Raw genomic sequence first — 17860 nt, forward strand, 5'->3', positions numbered from 1 at the left:
CAAAATACCGGTTTTAGGCATTTTGGCTTTTCGGCTTTTGCCGATCCAGACTAAGAAAGGGTGTCAGTTACACACCTATTTTATGACGATTCATTGACGAGATCCACGCATGAACTACCTACAATTATATTACTACCACATTAATCTACTACCGAAACGAATTACATAATAACTCTTTACTTTATTCGACCATAGCACCTTAGGCACTGGCAATCCTACCTTTGCCGAAGTTTGCGACTAGACTTAGATCCTGTTGCTCCACTTGTCCAAGCCCTTGACCAGCAGCCTCTAGATCATATTATTATCAAGAAAAAATAGTTATCACAACCCCTTAGGGCTACAAGTCCAAGTCGACAGCCTCCCTAACCCTTAGGGGTTTCAGTTTTTCTAAAATACGAAATAAAGACTAGATTGACAAGACTTACCACCGGTTCATTCGGTCAATGATCCCAATTAATTTCTACTCAATTCTGATGCCGATCTAAGCCCTCAAATGATAACAAAAGTCGAGCCTTCAGTGGTCTCACTATTCGGCCAAGTCCCTAAGAGAGTGGGGTTTTCGGCTTTTGTTGAAGCTGTGTAAAGAAAGATGAAATAGGAGGGTTTTGCGATGGTCTTGTCGACAGAACCTTGAGGTATAGAGAACTAGAGAATCGGTCAAGAATGATGGAAAAGATAATAAATTTGGCTAGAAGAAATCGGCACAGAAGAAAGTATGGGTTTCAGGATTTTGGCTTTTTATGGCAATGGCTATGAAGGTTTTTAGAAACGTTTGAAGCAAAAGATGGAGATGCACAGGTGGTTAGGGAGATTTGGCTATGGAGGAAAAGAAGAAAAAGAAAAATTTGAAGAGGAGAGGAGGAAAGAAAGAAGAGGAGAATGGTCAGCAAACGGCTCAACTTTCCCCTTAATGCTGAATTTATACTGGCACTTAACCTAGCCGAAGTTTGCCTCCCAAAAGAAACCTTTGGCCATCCAACTCTTGCTCCTCAAGAGTCCACTATTCGTCCATCACTACTCTCCCCAATCAGCTCCTAAATCCTCTCCCTTATCCCCTCCTTACTCAATTCCTTGAGCAATTTAAACTCCTCCTGACAGTCTTTCACTTAGGTTCCATTACTTACCTTTTCTGCACATAAAAATTAATATCACTAATTTGCTTACCTTGCGACTCGAACCTTAGCTCTCCTTGGTCATCCACATGCCTCCTCTCAAGCCCCCAAGTGACGCTACAAGCCAACTTACCACGGGCTTCCTTGTGTTTTATTTTACCCAACTAATACCTTAAAGCCCAACTAACCAGAACCCCTTTTTCTATAAAATTAAAATTAACTAAAATTACCAGATTTAACTTAAACTTGGGCCTTCTACAGACCCACTAACCTGATTAAATCTACGCCAAGCTGACAGAACACCAAAATTTAAAATTTGCCAACACTCACAGAATTCCCAAAAATTTGGGGCGTTACAAATTGTCTCGTCGCTATCCTAAAATTGCACCTACTGCAAAATCACTTGCATCGCACATTAGTTCGAAAGGTAAATTCCAATCTAGTGCGATCATAATTGGAGCATCAATCAATTTATCCTTTAAATTATAATTGGAGCATCAATCAATTTATCCTTTAAAGTATTAAACGCTTCTAAACATCCCTAATCGAAATTAAAGGCCACATCTTTTTCTAGTAATTTAGTCAAAGGCTTAGCTATTTTAGAAAAGTCTTGAATAAATCTTCTATAAAACCCAGCATGTCCTAAAAAGCTTCTAATAGCCTTAACCGAACTAGGGGGAGGTAGTTTTTCAATGGTTTCAATATTGTATTTATCAACCTCAATCCCTTTACTAGAAATTTTATGTCCTAAAACAATACCTTCTTGAACCATAAAGTGGCATATTTCCTAGTTAAGTACAAGGTTCGTTTCCTCACATCTTATTAGAACTCGTTCTAAATTTTTAAGGCAAAGATGGAAAGAGTTATCGAATACTGAGAAGCCATCCATAAATACCTCCATGATATCTTCTACGAGTTCGTCAAAAATGGCCATCATGCAGCGCTGAAAAGTAGCAGGAGCATTGCATAATCCAAAAGGCATTCTACGATAAGCAAATGTAGTGTACAAACATCTAAATGTCGTATTTTCTTCATCTTTAGGAGCTATTGGGGTTTGAAAATAACCAAAGAGTCAGTCTAAAAAGCATTAGTACATGTGCCCTGATAATCTTTCCAACATTTGGTCAATGAATGGCAGGGGGAAGTGATCTTTTCTCGTGGCATCATTCAGCTTCCTATAGTCAATGCAAACTTTCCAACCTATGACTGTCCTTGTTTGGATTAATTCATTCTTCTCATTGGCTACAACAGTCATGCTTCCTTTCTTAGGAACAACTTGCACTGGACTTACCTAAGAATTGTCAGAAATAGGATAAATAATTCCAGCATCTAGGAGTTTAATTACCTTAGATTTAACAACTTCTTCCATGTTGGGGTTTAGTCATCTTTGAGCTTGCATGCATGGCTTATATTCATCTTCCATTAAAATTTTGTGGGTGTAAAAAGAAGGGCTGATCCTTTTAGGAGGTTCTTCAATAGAAGGTTTTTACTTAAGTTCATCATTTGCCTTAATACCCTTATATTTCGCTTGTCTTGGGAAGGGCTTATTGGAATTTAGTTCAGCTTTTATCTTTCCTATCTCAGAATCATCATCATTTACCTCCTCTCTTTGAGCAAAACACAATTCCAACGTGTCCTTATGTACAGTTTCCTAAAAAGAATCTTGAGTAGCATGATCAATAGAGTCAATAAAAAAACATGAGTCATCCTGTTCCCTAGAAAATCTCATGGCATCATAAATTTTAAAAATAATCTTCTCGTCACCTACTGTAAGCACAAGTTTACCATCACCCACATAAAAAACAACCTTAGTAGTGGCTAAAAATGGACAACCTAAGATTAAAGGCACTTCAACATCTTCATCCATGTCAAGCACAACGAAATCAATAGGGAATATAAATTTATCTACTTTTACAAGTACGTCTTCTATAATACCCCTAGGATATTTAATAGATCTGTCAGCTAGTTGAATACTCATCCTAGTGAGTTTAGGTTCCCCAAGACCAAGTTTTTTAAACATTTTATATGGTATCAGATTAATGCTATCGCCTAAATCAGCTAGTGCCTTATCAACATTCAAACTACCAATTAAGTAGGGAATAGTAAAACTTCCTAGATCTTTCAGTTTGGTTGGCAGTTTATTTTGGAGTATGCCCATGCACTCATCGTTAAGTTCCACTGTAGATAAGTCTTCAAACTTTCTTTTATTTATTAGATGCTCCTTTAAAAATTTTTCATATGTAGGCATCTGCGATATAGCTTCAATAAAAGGTAAGTTATTATACAGTTGTTTAAAAAGTTCAAGAAATTTACTGAATTGTGCATCCATGCGGTCTTTCTTCAACTTTGCTGGATATGGGATTGGTGGTTTGTATTCTTTTGGCATTGGATTGTCATTGTTTTCGGGTTTTCCCTCATTTCCTTCGGTTCTGTCAGCTTCTTGTGGTGGTTTCTTTTTAGATTCAGCTAACACTTTCTGACTCCTTAGTGTAACTGCTTTCACATGTTCTTTTGGATTGGGTTCGGTGTTACTAGGTAAACTTCCTGGTGGTCTCTCTAAAATCATCTTAGCCAACTATATAATTTGATTCTCGAGCCCTTGGATTGATGCTTGCTGATTTTTAGGTGCAGTTTCAGTGTTTTGAAAACGGGTTTCCACTACTGAAATAAATTTTGTCATCATCTCCTCAAGGTTGCTTTTTCTCTTGCTGGTAAGGTTGTTGTTGGAAGCCTGGAGGGGTGGTGGTCTCTGATTCCCTTGGCCTTCCCATGAGAAATTTGGGTGGTTCCTCTAACCTACATTGTAAGTATTACTATAAGGATTATTTTGAGGTTGAGGATTATTACCCATATAATTCATTTGTTCATTCTCCATGTTGTGGCTATAGGGTGGGTATTCTGAATTGCTTTTCCACCTCCACTTGCATCGCACTGCATTACTAGATGAACCTATGAAGAACCAAGTAAACCATCAATTTTTCTATTAAAAAGTTCTACCTGATTAGAGAGCATAGTAACTGAATCGACGTTAAACATGTCGGCTGCTTTCGTCGGCTTTGTCCTCATGACTTGTCACTGATAATTATTTAATGACTTCAGGTGTCTTATTATTAATAGTCCCACTAGCAACTACGTCAATTATCTATCTAGACGAAGGATTCAAGCCGTTGTGAAAAGTTTGAACCTGTAGCCAAAGTGGTAGCCCATCGTGAGGGCACCTTCTCAATAGATCCTTGTATGTCTCCCATGCATCATAGAGTGTTTCTAAATCCATCTGCACAAAAGAAGAAATATCATTCCTTAGTTTAGCTATTTTAGCCGGCGGGAACTATTTAAGCAAAAACTTTTAGGTCGTTTGTTCCCAAGTGGTGATTGATCCTTGTAGTAACGAGTTCAACCACTGTTTAGCCTTATTCCTCAATGAAAAAGGAAATAAACGAAGACGAATGGCATTGTCAAAAATGCCATTGATCTTAAAGGTGTCGCAGAATTCCAAAAAGTTTGCTAAATGAGTGTTTGGATCCTCATCCTACAAACCATCAAACTGAACAAACTGTTGTATCATTTGAATCGTGTTAGGTTTTAGTTCAAAATGATTTGCAACAATAGTAGGTCTAACTATGCTCAATTCAGCTCCTGTTAAACTAGGTTTAGCATAATCATACATAGTACGAGGAGCAAGATCCTGATTTACTGGGTTCGCAATAGCCACAGGAGGTAGTAGATTATTATGATTATCAGCCATCTCCTCAGTTGTGGGTTGAATATCGTCCTCTTGCCCTTCCTCTATGTATCGTAGGCTTTGTCTTATATCTCTTCGATTTCTGTGAGCTGTGCTTTCAATCTCACTATCAAAAAGTAGAGGTCCTGACGGGTTCCTTCTAATCATAAACTATAAAACCCTGCCATAAGTAAATAAAAGAAAATTTAGTGATATAAACAAAATTAAAATTAAATTAAATTGCAATAAAAAAATGGCTAAAGTAATAAAAATTAAGTGTTCCTAATATCTTAGTCCCCCGACAACGGTGACAAAAACTTGATGGTCGTGAAACTAACTAATAATTCGACTTAAGGCAAACGCACCTATCGAACAGTAGTATAGTTATGGTGAGACCAGAATATCGTATCCACGAGGACTAAAAGTACTAGTAGCCACTCTCTTTTTATTATCTAGCCTAAGAATTTAAGGGTGTTTTTAAACTAAACTAATTTTTTAATTTATTTAATATCACGACAGAGGCGAAAGTTGGAAAATACTTTATTAAAACCAATTGAGAAGACAATACCCAAGAAAGAATCCACCTAGACTTCACTTATTACCTTTGACTTAGATGATTTATTCACTTTACTTATTTCGTAGAAATCCCTAATTTATGTTAATATCTCACTCGAGACTAAGAATAACTGACTTTAAGTTGATTAATTGAAATCTCTTTCTAATTAAAACCCCTATTGTCACATTAACTAGATCTATGGATTCCCTTTTTAGATTTGACTCTAATCGGGCGGATTTCTGTCATCCTATCTCTAGGATTGCATTCAACTCCGCTCAATTATGAATGATCTACTCTTAAATAGAGACTTTTTCTCCACTGAATAAGCACATCAAAAACCTGGATTAATGTCTTGAAATATTAAAGCAAGAATTAAAACTCATAATTAAGAATAAGAACAAGTATTTATCATATAAATCAAAGCATAATAAGATTCGTCATAGGGTTCATCTCCCTTAGGTATTTAGAAAGTTTAGTTCATAATAATAATGGAAAAAATCTCAAAGTTTAGAAAACAACAAAACATAAAGAAACACAAGAACATCTAGGAAATTGGATGGAAATCTTCAGTCTTGATGTAGATCTTGGCTCCGAGGTGATTTCGATGGCTAGTCGCGAGTATTTTTTGCCTCCAACTCTGTGTGTCACTCTCATCCTCTTCTAAGGTCTTTATATAGACTTTTGAATGCCCAAATTAGCCTAAAATAAGCCTTTTCTGAGTAGAACTAGACTTGGGCTCGACAGGGACATGGCCGTGTGGCACGCTCGTGTGTAGATGCTCAGGCCGTGTTCAATTCTGACTTGGATTAATGTCGACACAGCCATGATACACGGGTGTGTGGTCTACCTGTGTGTCACACACGGGCGTGTGGATTACCCGTGTGGAATTGCGTAGGACCTGTGAAATTTAGGCCCAATTTGTCCATTTTTGGCCCGTTTCTCACTCCTTTTGTTATCCTAAGCTTGCCTAAGTATAAAACATGAATTTAAAGGATTAGGAGTATCAAATTCAATAAAATCAAGGAAAAAATCATCCATAAATATTCCCAGCATGGGGTAAAAATATGTATATATTATGGTTTATCACCTTCCAATCGGTTATCAACTTTTACCTTCTCCTTGGGTCATTGGCCGAATACTCCCTTCCTCTTTTCTTCTATTCCTTCGGCTTTTATTGAGATTTCCCCTTAAATTGGTAAAACTTAATATCTTGTTCTCTTTCCCTCATTTTTTTCCTTCGATTCTCTTCTCTTTCTATGTTCTGTATTAGCCGAATATTTTCCCCTTTACTCTTTTATTGTTATTTCGATTCAGTATGTGTTCTATGATAAAGCGATATGTGCTCATGTTTTCCCTCTTGTTTCTCTACCGTTAGGATATTTCTTCTAACAATTATTTTCTCTATCGATTACTGTTAGGGGTGTGATTGTTCCATCTCGTGCCTCCGGTCAAGGGACTACTTTCGTTGTTGGCCGAATACTGCTACCCTCCACTCTTAGTTCTACATTTCGGTAAGTGGTTCACTTGGTTCAAGTTATTTTTGTTTAGGGTCTCAGTTAACAAGAATAAGTTGTAATACAAATTTTTCCAAGGATCTTAAAGTCAATCTTGGTCAGCAGTTTAAGTGGGTTAAACTGCATTTCCTCAATCAAGGCAGGTAACAATTAACACTTTGGGACTAGGTGTTAATAAGAGGGACTTTTAACCCTAGTGATTAAAGACTGATTTAATACCTTGAATGAATGTAGGCTTGGAGCATGGACGTTTGGCACTTTTTCACAAACAGGTGTGTAATCACACTACAACAACTGTTAATCAATAAAAGCCGAAAAGTATGTCTACTGACGCTACACGAGTGTACGCTCACTCGTGTGCTGATCTGAATGCATAAAATGTGGGTGTTTGATCGTAAAGGCCATCATGAGCGATTTCATAGGTATAGGTCGTTTTCGGCCTCGTCGTACCGAAATGCGCCATATGGGTCCCACAGGCTCATGGGCCCTACACGAGTAAACCACACGGACATGTGGAGATTATTGGGCCAGGCTGTGTAGTTCACACGGCCAAGGTCATTTTTGGGCTTTATGGGCCACACGGGCGTGTGGGCCCACATGAGCCGCATTATGGGCTTTGGATCCATTATCATTATTTGACTATTAAGGTTGCACGGGTCGCTCAAGACGACTGTGGACCTACTGTTGGGTCAGTAAGTACACCTCAACCCCATACTGATGAAATGACTATTATACCCCTATGAGGTAAAATGATTGATATACCCCTGTGATATGTATGACTGTATTCAAGCATGACATTCTTGCATACACGTATGATATTATGACATGACATGTTGCATGGGGGTGGGTTTGATATATTCTGAGAAAGTGTACTGTACTGCCAGCTCTGCTACAACTACTGTTTAATGCCGTAATCGGTGCTATATTTTGGAGTGTAGGGATGGGTGGGTCGATTTTATCCCCACATGGAGTGCAGGGCTGAACGGAGTGGAGTGTAGAGGATGGATAGGTAGGATTTCTGATTTCACTTCTGTTGCTTACTGAAATGGGCTAAGGCCCACACTGATACTAAAATGGGCTATAGCCCTAACTGATACTGGACTGCCATTGAAACGGGCTTAGGCCCGAACTGTATTTGCCTACTATTTGACTGACTATTGTAAAGGAATTGCACACTGAGTTTTCATAAACTCACCCTTTTGCTTTCCTGTGCAGGTAATCCTTAGGCGGATTGGTGCTGCGAAGGACTCGTTGAAGGCCACACAACTGCTTTTGTTTCTGTTTTAACCTTTTAATCTTTAAGCCATTTAACTTGGGGTATTTGTTATGTAAAGGCCATTTTAATGTTTTACTTTTGATTTGTGTTTTATTTATCTTGGATCATGTCCGTTAGAAGTAGGTTGCGGTTTTTCATAAGATTAAATGCTTTCAAAACACCACGCCATTGCAACATACTTTAAAAGCTTCAGCAAGAAAACTTTGTTTTTAAGGTGCAATAACAATCTAAAATGAATAAACTTTTTGCTAAACCCACTTGAGCTTTTAACAACGAACAAGATACCCTAAAGTTTTGTAAAAGATCACCACGAGGGTTTTTATATATAGTATGGATTTTTCAACAGAATGATGCTTTTCAACTCACACTTCAATGTTACATCACAGATTCGACCATAAGGTCTAGGCCGGGTTTGAGGTGTTATAGACATGGTAGATTGTTAAATTTTTTACTATGGTTTTTCAAAAATTAAATCAATTTTTGAAAAATTTTTAAAGACTTTTAATTTTAAAAATTGGACTGATTTATAAAACTGTCAAAATTGTTAGTTTTTAAGAGGCAGTTAAGCCAAATTTTAAAAATCACCCTAATAAACACCCACCTACAATTTTATTCACGTAAAAGCTTATCTTTTGTTTTGTCTTTGTCTTCCTTTTGCTCTCCCAACTCTCCTAAATGATTTTAAATTCCAACTCCTAATCTCTTTTGATTTTTATCATCCCTCAAGCTATAAACCTCCATTGAAACCAAGAAAAAAAAAAGCAAAAACACTTCTCCATTGTCAAGTTTTCAGGTTTTTCGGGTTTTCGATCAAAAGCTTGATTTTCATCAAGTAAGGTAAAAATTCATCTTCCCATTAGTTTTAAATGTTTATTTAGTCTTTGAAACCATTTTTTTAGCCATTAAATTGCATGTTTTGAATAAAACCCAAAATTTAGCTCGTTAATGGTGGATTTTAAGATTTTGAGTAAAAATGTGGTTTCAAAGTATTTCTTTAATTAGTTTTGACATGATTTATAGGTTTCCAAATTTACTTTGAAGTTTCGTTAAACATTTCTTGAGCTTTAATGAATTTTCAAGAAATAGCCATAAAACATGTCAAAAAAGTTGATACCATGAATTGAGTATTTTATTGTAGTTTAGAGGTTTAGATTTAGTTTTAGGCGAATTATAAGATGAACAAAACTTGTTTTAGGTGAAAATATTAAGTGTAGATTGAGATATTCAAATTTAAATTTTTCTATGTTATAGGTTTTGGGTACATGGGAACGTAAGCTTATGTTTTTTTTTGGCTTGTGGTGAGTTCTTAGCTGCTTATTGAATGCATTGTTGTGTGAATTGTTTTGTTGAAGTTTTGGATTTTATAGGACGTTCTATGAATAGATATAAAGGCAAGGAAAAACTAGTTTGGGATTTTGACTTTTTGACGAAAGCGTAATCTGTGAGTGTTTGGAATAACTGCTGGTGGACATGATTCAATGTGTTATTTCGAAATTTAGTAGTAGCCTAAACCCCTATTCAAAATTTTGAGTGTAAGCTTTCTAATACCTATTGTAACACCCCATACTCGGCCTAGAAGTTAGGCCCGAATCTGGCATGTCACATTGAAGTGTTTTTTGAAAACCATGTTCTCATTGAAAACCTTTCTTACTATTTAAAACCTCTTGGATATTTTAAAACTTGTGAAACGTTAATTCCCTTAAAACCTTACTTGCTGCAGAAGCTTAATTTTAAACAGTTGCGGAAACGTGATATTTTGAAAACCAATTATTGTTTTGGAAAACTGCGTCCTACTTCTAACAGATATTAAGCATACTAAATAAATTTTCTAAAAATAAAAAGTTAAGAAAATAAAGAGGCCTTAATACAACCCAAATCAAAAACCAAAGCGCATAACTAAATAAACGAAATAGAAAAAATGTGCAGTTGTGTGGTCGTCTCCGAGTCCCTCTACAACACCGATCCACCTAATGCTGGGGATAACCTGCACAGTTAATAAACGGGGTGAGTTTATGAAAACTCAGTGTGCAATCCCCTTACTAGAGTAACAGTCAGTAAACAGACAAAATTCAGAATCAGTCTGGGCCGAAGCCTATTACAATAATAGTGCATACAGTAACGGTTGAGCCTGACCCCTATTCAATAACGGTGGCCTTTGGGCCTTAGCCCATATTAGCCTCAGTTAGGCCGAAGCCCACATCGCAATAATATCACAATAATATCATACATGCAATGTTGTGCAACCCACCCCAATAATCCAACCGCTACACACCAACTCCGTCCTCCGGTACACATCATGTGGGGATATAAATATCGACCCACCCATCTGATACACATCAATGGTAGCCCAGTTACGGTACTACCTTCATTGCAGCAAGCTGCTAATCAAATATTGGCACATAGCCTTAGGCAAATACGTTTGGCACACAACCATAATCTGGTTGGCACAGAGCCATTTGTAGGTTGGCACAAAGCCATAGTCAGAATAATTGGCTTTAAGCCATCGATAGCTATATCATGTTAGGCACATAGCCATCAATGATGTTAATATAGTCAGCACACAGCCTCGGTTAATTATGATCGACACAGAGTCATCAATAATCATATATTGGGCTTCAAAGCCACTTGTGGATCCACGGTCGTCAAGCAACCATGCGATCCTTAATCGGTGGATCCACGATCATTAAGAAACCATGCGATCCTTAATCGGTGGATCCACAGTCGTCAAGCAACCATGCGATCCTCAATTTCTTCCTCCGTTTCATAATCCCCACCCATGTACAACATAATATTATATGAATGCAACAAATATACACACGACATACAAAATCATACAAATCACAATCACAAAGTCCAATCACAGTCATACATTTTCAGCCAAAACATAGTCAAATCAATCAAATTGTATTATCAATGAGTCATATACCCTAGAGGGGCAGAACGATCTTTTTACCTATTAGGGGTATTTTAGTCATTTCACCTTACAAGGGTGTATTGGTAAATTTACAAACCAAGGGTATTTCGATAATTTTGCAAACCAATGGTATTTTTGCAATTTTTGAAAGTCAAAGGTATTTTTGTAATTTTGTAAATCAGAGATATTTTTGTAATTTTCCAAATTAAGGGTATTTCGGTAATTTTCTAAATTAGGGGTATTTTGGTAATTTTATAAATTGAGGGTATTTCGATAATTTTACAAGTCCATGGTATTTTGGTAATTTTACAAGTAGAAGGTATTTCGGTAATTTCACAAATCAGGGGTATTTTGGTAATTTTACAAACCAAGGGCATTTTGGTAATTTTGTAAACCAATGGTATTTCAGTAATTCTACCCTACAAGGGCATTTCAGTAATTCTATCCTATAAGGGCATTTCAGTAATACTAGCTTACAGATATGAGATTCACGTAGACCAATCCAATATTTACTACACAATCATACAATTTATCCACTTGGGCCCATGGGCCCATTGGGCCCACATGGCCTATCCCGACCCATCGTTGCCCAAAGCAAGCTAAGCCCATGAGAGCACTCATGATGGTCTGAACCATCACGTCAAAGCTCCCATACGTGCGCTCGCACTCTTGTGCAGCTGCCATCGCTATGTGACCGGCATTTCGGCATTTGCCGTTCTACAGCTAGAATAGTGCGAAATACACACCTGTTTATGAGAATGTGCCGAAGTCCACGATCACTAACCTTGGCACATTCTGCGTTGAGTCTTCATCACTTTTTCCCTCACCAACTCATCTTCTTCACTCTATTTAAAGCCAGCTTCTCACCAATACCCATGTTAGCTTCCCGATGTGGGATTACATTCAACCATCAGGAAAATTCCTTATTTTTTTATGACCACTTCAACCACAGAGTTCCAGTCCAACTCCAACTCCTACACAGCTCAAACAGCAAACTAAATACTCCATTGCGCATCCCATGACTTGAACCTTAGACCTCACAGTTACACAACACGCCACCTTGCCACTACACCACAAGGCTCTTTGTGTCACCATTTTAGCCTCAATTAATTATAAATTCTATAGGCCAAAGTCAAGGTTCCTTTAAAAGAAAAACCAAAATAAATTGCAAGAGCCAAGACTTGAACCCAGGCTCCCTTGCAACCTTAATGATGCCACAACCACTAGTCATTTATTTACCACAATAATTTAAAAGGCCTTCAACCAAGCACCCAGGGTTTTATTCACTTAAAACCAAAATTTTTGCTAAAGCCTAGGTTTGAACCAAGACTTCTCCAACACTTCTCAGGGCCATTTACCACCAAAGCAGACATTTAATTGTGTCATTTCCTTGCACAATTAAATACTTATATACAACCTCTTTACGGACCCATACTCAAGGCCCAATACTTCTAGGCCCAAATTTGAGGCGTTACACCTATACTATATTATGCACAATGTGCTTATGTGTTTGTGAATATGTGAATTGAGATAAGATGCTATAACATGTGATATGTGGTTGTGATAACCGTTGTGAAAGTGCAAATGTGTACATGTTATGTATATGTTAAAAGTTAGTGACAGTGTTTTGTTAAAGATGCAAACATGTTGTGATAGTGTAAGGATAATCGGTAAGTGATATGTGTTTGATTTTAGATATTTTGGCCTTGTGATATTGAAACCATTTAATATAGTTGGCATGCCATTGTATTGTGAGTACTCACCTATATGTACAATGATTTTGGGTGCTGAGGCTTTGGAAAATATTGTCGAGATAAGGGAATGTGAGTTAAGCTCTATTCAATGGGACATGTGAGGGGAAATAAGGAGAGTGTTAGCTTTATGCTTTAATTTTGGGACATGTTTGACACTATGAGTCTATGCGGTGTGTTGGAGATCAGTGTATTCGATGAGTGATGATAGAGCTCACTTTTTATGTTTCAGAGCTCAAGTACCAAATTATCTTAAATTATGAATATGTGTGTATTGTGATATAGGTTTATATGACATGTGACAATTATGCAATTTATCTATAAAGATGTTTTTGAGTATTGTGATATATGTTTAAAGGTTATGTGATTATATGAGTATGGTGGTATATGCTTGAATGTTATGTGATTATACGAGTATTGTGACATATGCTTAAATGTTATGAGATTATATGAGTATTGTGACATATGCTTGTATGTTAGGTGATTATATGTGTAATATGGTATATACTTAAAAGTGAATATGTTTACCATGTAAAAGAACTAGAAAATAATGCATGAGTAAGTATATTATGATACTAAAGTTGAAACTGTTAAGGTTGTGCTATATTGTTGTTTCATTGATTCTTGATGAATTGTTTGCATGGTAGTTGTTCTAATCATTCATTAAGCTTGTTAAGCTCACCCAGTCCCTTCTTTACCCATTGCAAAGTATTTGTGTGCCACTGTGAGCGGTGAGGTTTTTGAGAGGTGATCAAAGCAATACTTTGTTAATTCTTGTAGGTGTTCGTTTCTTTAATTACGTATTAGGGAATAAGGCAATGAGGTAGATTTTTGGTTGACTATTGCCATGATGTTCTTGGTCTATTCCTAGGTTTTTTGGCTTTAGTATTTGAGATTTACACATTTATCTTATGCTCGGTTCTATGAACATTGAAGTTGATATTGTGTTTCTTACTTGGACATGTTTTAACATATTGAAGAAATTGTCAACTTAACCGTTTGGATGATTATTTACTGAAGTAATTCATGCATGATGTTTAGAAACTAAATTATAATGGATTACTTGCATAAGTATGTTTCATTTTTCTGGTCTGAAGTAGAGGTATCGATATTCGTATGTTAAAAATGATACCTCTATGTTTTGAAATGTTCAGGAAGCCAGAATCATAAATTGGTATCGATACCCTTTCACAAGTATCGATACTCGGGGTGATTTTATCGATACTTTTTCAAATGCATCGATATTTTCCAGGTTTGAATTTTTGGACGAAAAGCATTAATGCTAGTTTGGTATCATTTTTCCAAGTGGTATCGATACCACTTAAAGAAAATATTGATACGCATATTGTAACACCCCAAACCCGGACCAGACGTTATGGTCGAATCTAGCGCGGCACATTGAAGTGTTTTAGCAAAAACATTGTTTTCATTGGAAACACTTCCTTAAAATGAAAAACCTTAATTACTTTCTAAAATCTCTTTTCAGTTGTGGAAGCTTTATTTAGAACATATGACTTTATGAAAACTCGTCATTTAAAAATTGAATTGCAGAAACGTAGTATTTAAAAACAGTTATGAAACCACGTTCTACTTCTAATAAATATAAAGCATAAAAAAATGATAATAATCCTAATTTGAAATATTAGCTAGAGGAATGACCATGTTACAACCCAAATCAAATAGAAATAATTTAAAGTCAATATATTAAAAATTACATAAAGACAAATTATAACTTTTTATGCTAGTTGGCCACCTCCGAGTCCTTCCATTTGTCGAACCGCCTACTGAGGATCACCTGAAAAGTTTAGAAGGAGGGGATGAGTTTCGAAAACTCAGTGTATACAACCCTCAACGAGTATAAGGCAATTGTTAGTCATTTTGGGCCAGAGCCCAATTCAATAACGATGGTCTCTGGGCCTTAGCCCAAATTAGCCTCGGTTGGGCCAAAGCCCACATCACAATAATATCACAACAATATCATACATGCAATGTAATGCAGTGCAATCCCATCCCAAAAATCCATCCGCTACACACCAGCTCCGTCCCCCGACAAATCATGTGGGGATATAAATATTGACCCACCCAACCGATACACATCCATGGTAGCTTGGTTGCGGAACTACCTTCATTTACACATGGGGCCTAAAAGTCGTCGGTGGATCCACGATTGTTGAGAAACCATGCGATCCTCATATACTTCCTCCGTTCCATAATACCCAACCCATATGCAACCTAAGCAGAATATCATATGTATGCAGCAGATATGCATGTCACATCCATAAAACTTAACTAGGGGTATTTTAGTCATTTTTTCCTTTAAGGGCATTTCGGTAATTTTTCCTTTTATTACGGTTTTCACTTACCTTGGCCTATTAACAAATCCCGTGAGCTAAGATGAACAAATACTATGCACCAAGTAGGATTCCAGAGAAGAGGAGGTGAGTCATTAAGACTGCTTAAGTACCAAGCTCTCCCCAGATCCAATCCTAGATGCATATACCCGTTGCCACACCTTAACCCTATGACTTGTCCATGGTCACAATATATTAATTAATTTTATGTAAACATCATATACTAGGCCCAAAATCCCTTACAAAGCCCAATCAGGTTCAAATACCTGTATATGGCCAACTAGGCCCAATCACATTTATATGGCCCATTAGGCCCAAATTCAAATTTATATGGCCCATCAGGCCCAATTCACATTTATAGTCATGCTCACATACAATTTTTCATCACATAGCATACATTATCAATTTTTGCGTATTATGGGCCCAACAGCCTATCAGGCCCATTAAGCCTATTTTGGCCCGGTTGGCCAATTCACAGCCCAAGCCCATGGAATCGCTCATGGGGCCTCAGACAACCTATCGGTTTCCATCTCATGAGTGTTCGCGCACTCGCAAGACTGCCGTAGTCAAACTTTTAACTTTTCGACATTTCTACTTTTCGGCAGTTCGGGTTTTGCCAATTTACTTGTGTGTGCAGTGTGTGTACACATCTTTGGCTTTATATCAAGTTATCATAGGGAAGAAGTACACACCTTATCACCTGGAGTACTAAGTATTCATAATCGCCTGAACCTATATTCAACGTTATTTTCCATTAGTCACATTCCATTAATTCAAAATAAATCTACTACTTACCGAAGAAACACTTATACTAGCCTTGACTAGATTGATCGACTGCGATCTGCCTATGTAACTTGAAATCTAATGTAGTCCCCCTTCTGCATCTAGGGTGAAAGTCCCTAATGGCTGACACCTTACGTCACTTAAACTTAGGAGCCTCTATCCCAACCTCTCTACTAGAACCCCCTTTTTCCATCAGCGAAATAAATATTTTAAATAGACTTAAACTTAATTTTTTGATCGTGGACATGTAATAAGCTTAAAGTGTGGCATTGGATGTGTGCATGTCTAGGATTGGATCATGGAAGAGCTAGGTACTTAAGCAGTCTAATTGACTCACCTCCTCTTTTCTTGAATCCTACCTGGTGCGTAGCTTCCATTCACTTTAATTTAAAACAAAAATGTTCTTTAAACACTAAGAAAGATTTTAGATAAAAACATGGCTTCTCTAATAACGCTTCAATGTGACACGCCAGATTCGGTCATAACGTCTAGGCCGGGTTTGGGGTGTTACATAACCGATCCCAAACTCAAGGCCCATTACTTCTAGGCCCAAAATTAGGGTGTTACACATGTTCTGATATCGATACCTACGTAGCCAATTTTGAGATATTTCTTATTGGTCCTTTTGCATGCTTAATTATTATATAAGACTATTTGATGTATGTTTAGCATGTAATGATGATAACTAAAGGTAAAGAATGACTTAAAACCTTTGAAAATACTAAAATGGAAGATGTTTCTTTTTGAATGAACTTTTATCTGTTGTATATGACATAGGACGGTGGTGTGGCATCTTGATATTTGGGCTTGGTGACCAGGCCTGGTGTAGGGTGTTACAATTAAACATGTCATTTTCTATTATAAATGAATAATTGAGTAATGTTGTGTTTTGTATAACTTAAATTGATTGTAAGTTGTTAACTAGTGTGTTACACTAAATTGTAATAATAGTGTAATTGGTGGTTGGTTACATGTGGAAAATGTGAACTTTATGGATTCATATGTTTGAAATGGTTTAATGGAAAGAAGTTAAAGAATTTGACATGGAATATGTTCTGTTTGAACCATACGAATACTAGGATACAAATGACATTTCATAGGGATTATATGGTTTCAGGTGCTGGTCCTAGATGTCTTACCGATGGCTGAGGTCCTGCATTTGTTGTGGATTCTCCATCTCGTATGAGTAGTATCATGTAGCTAACATCCTGATCTACAGATCGTGTAAGCAAGCCCATTTCATAGATCATGTGAGCACTATTGGAAAGGTTATGTTTACATGGAAAGGCACACTTTGTGTGAGCATTCTTGAGTATCTGACGTTATTCTATATGGGTCAATGGGTAAGTAAAGGCTATTAGAAAGGTATGAATACACACTGATGGTTGTTAAAGATCTTATGAAATGGACAAATTGGTATTGGAAAATGAATGGAAAATTTTATTATTCAAACATGTGAGAAAAGATAAATGTATGCAATTCATTTCATGATATATGCTATGTTTCATTGATGATATATTTTTTGTGCTATCTACTAACTATGTGGATTGTTGTGAATAGGTAACTAAAGTATCTATATGATTTAATGAGCATGGTTGAATGATATAATGTTGATGTTCAATAAGTTTAAGTTTCTATTATACGAGCTTACTAAGCACTAGTTACTTACGTAATTGCTTTCTCTTTATTTTGTAGATTGGAAGCTCGAACGGTTGAAATCTTATCAGAGTCTTGTCACATTATTCAGCAATTACTTTGGTAGTTTTTGGTTATCTTGGCTATGATTATAAATGACATGTATAGGGCTTATATGAAATAGGTGTTGTTAATATGTTATTTAGTCCACTTGGTTTGTTATATGTCTTTTGAGTATATGTTGTTG

General features: G+C 36.7%; 1 non-coding gene across 1 annotated transcript; it reads left to right on the forward strand.

The window, feature by feature from the left end:
* Positions 1–4312: 4312 nt before the first annotated feature.
* Positions 4313–4419, forward strand: LOC121216924 (small nucleolar RNA R71). The gene has a single exon (XR_005913143.1). It is a non-coding gene; the product is annotated as a small nucleolar RNA R71 (small nucleolar RNA).
* Positions 4420–17860: the final 13441 nt, after the last annotated feature.

This window comes from Gossypium hirsutum, chromosome A02, assembly GCF_007990345.1.
Source record: "Gossypium hirsutum isolate 1008001.06 chromosome A02, Gossypium_hirsutum_v2.1, whole genome shotgun sequence".
NCBI classification, from domain to species: Eukaryota; Viridiplantae; Streptophyta; class Magnoliopsida; order Malvales; family Malvaceae; genus Gossypium; species Gossypium hirsutum.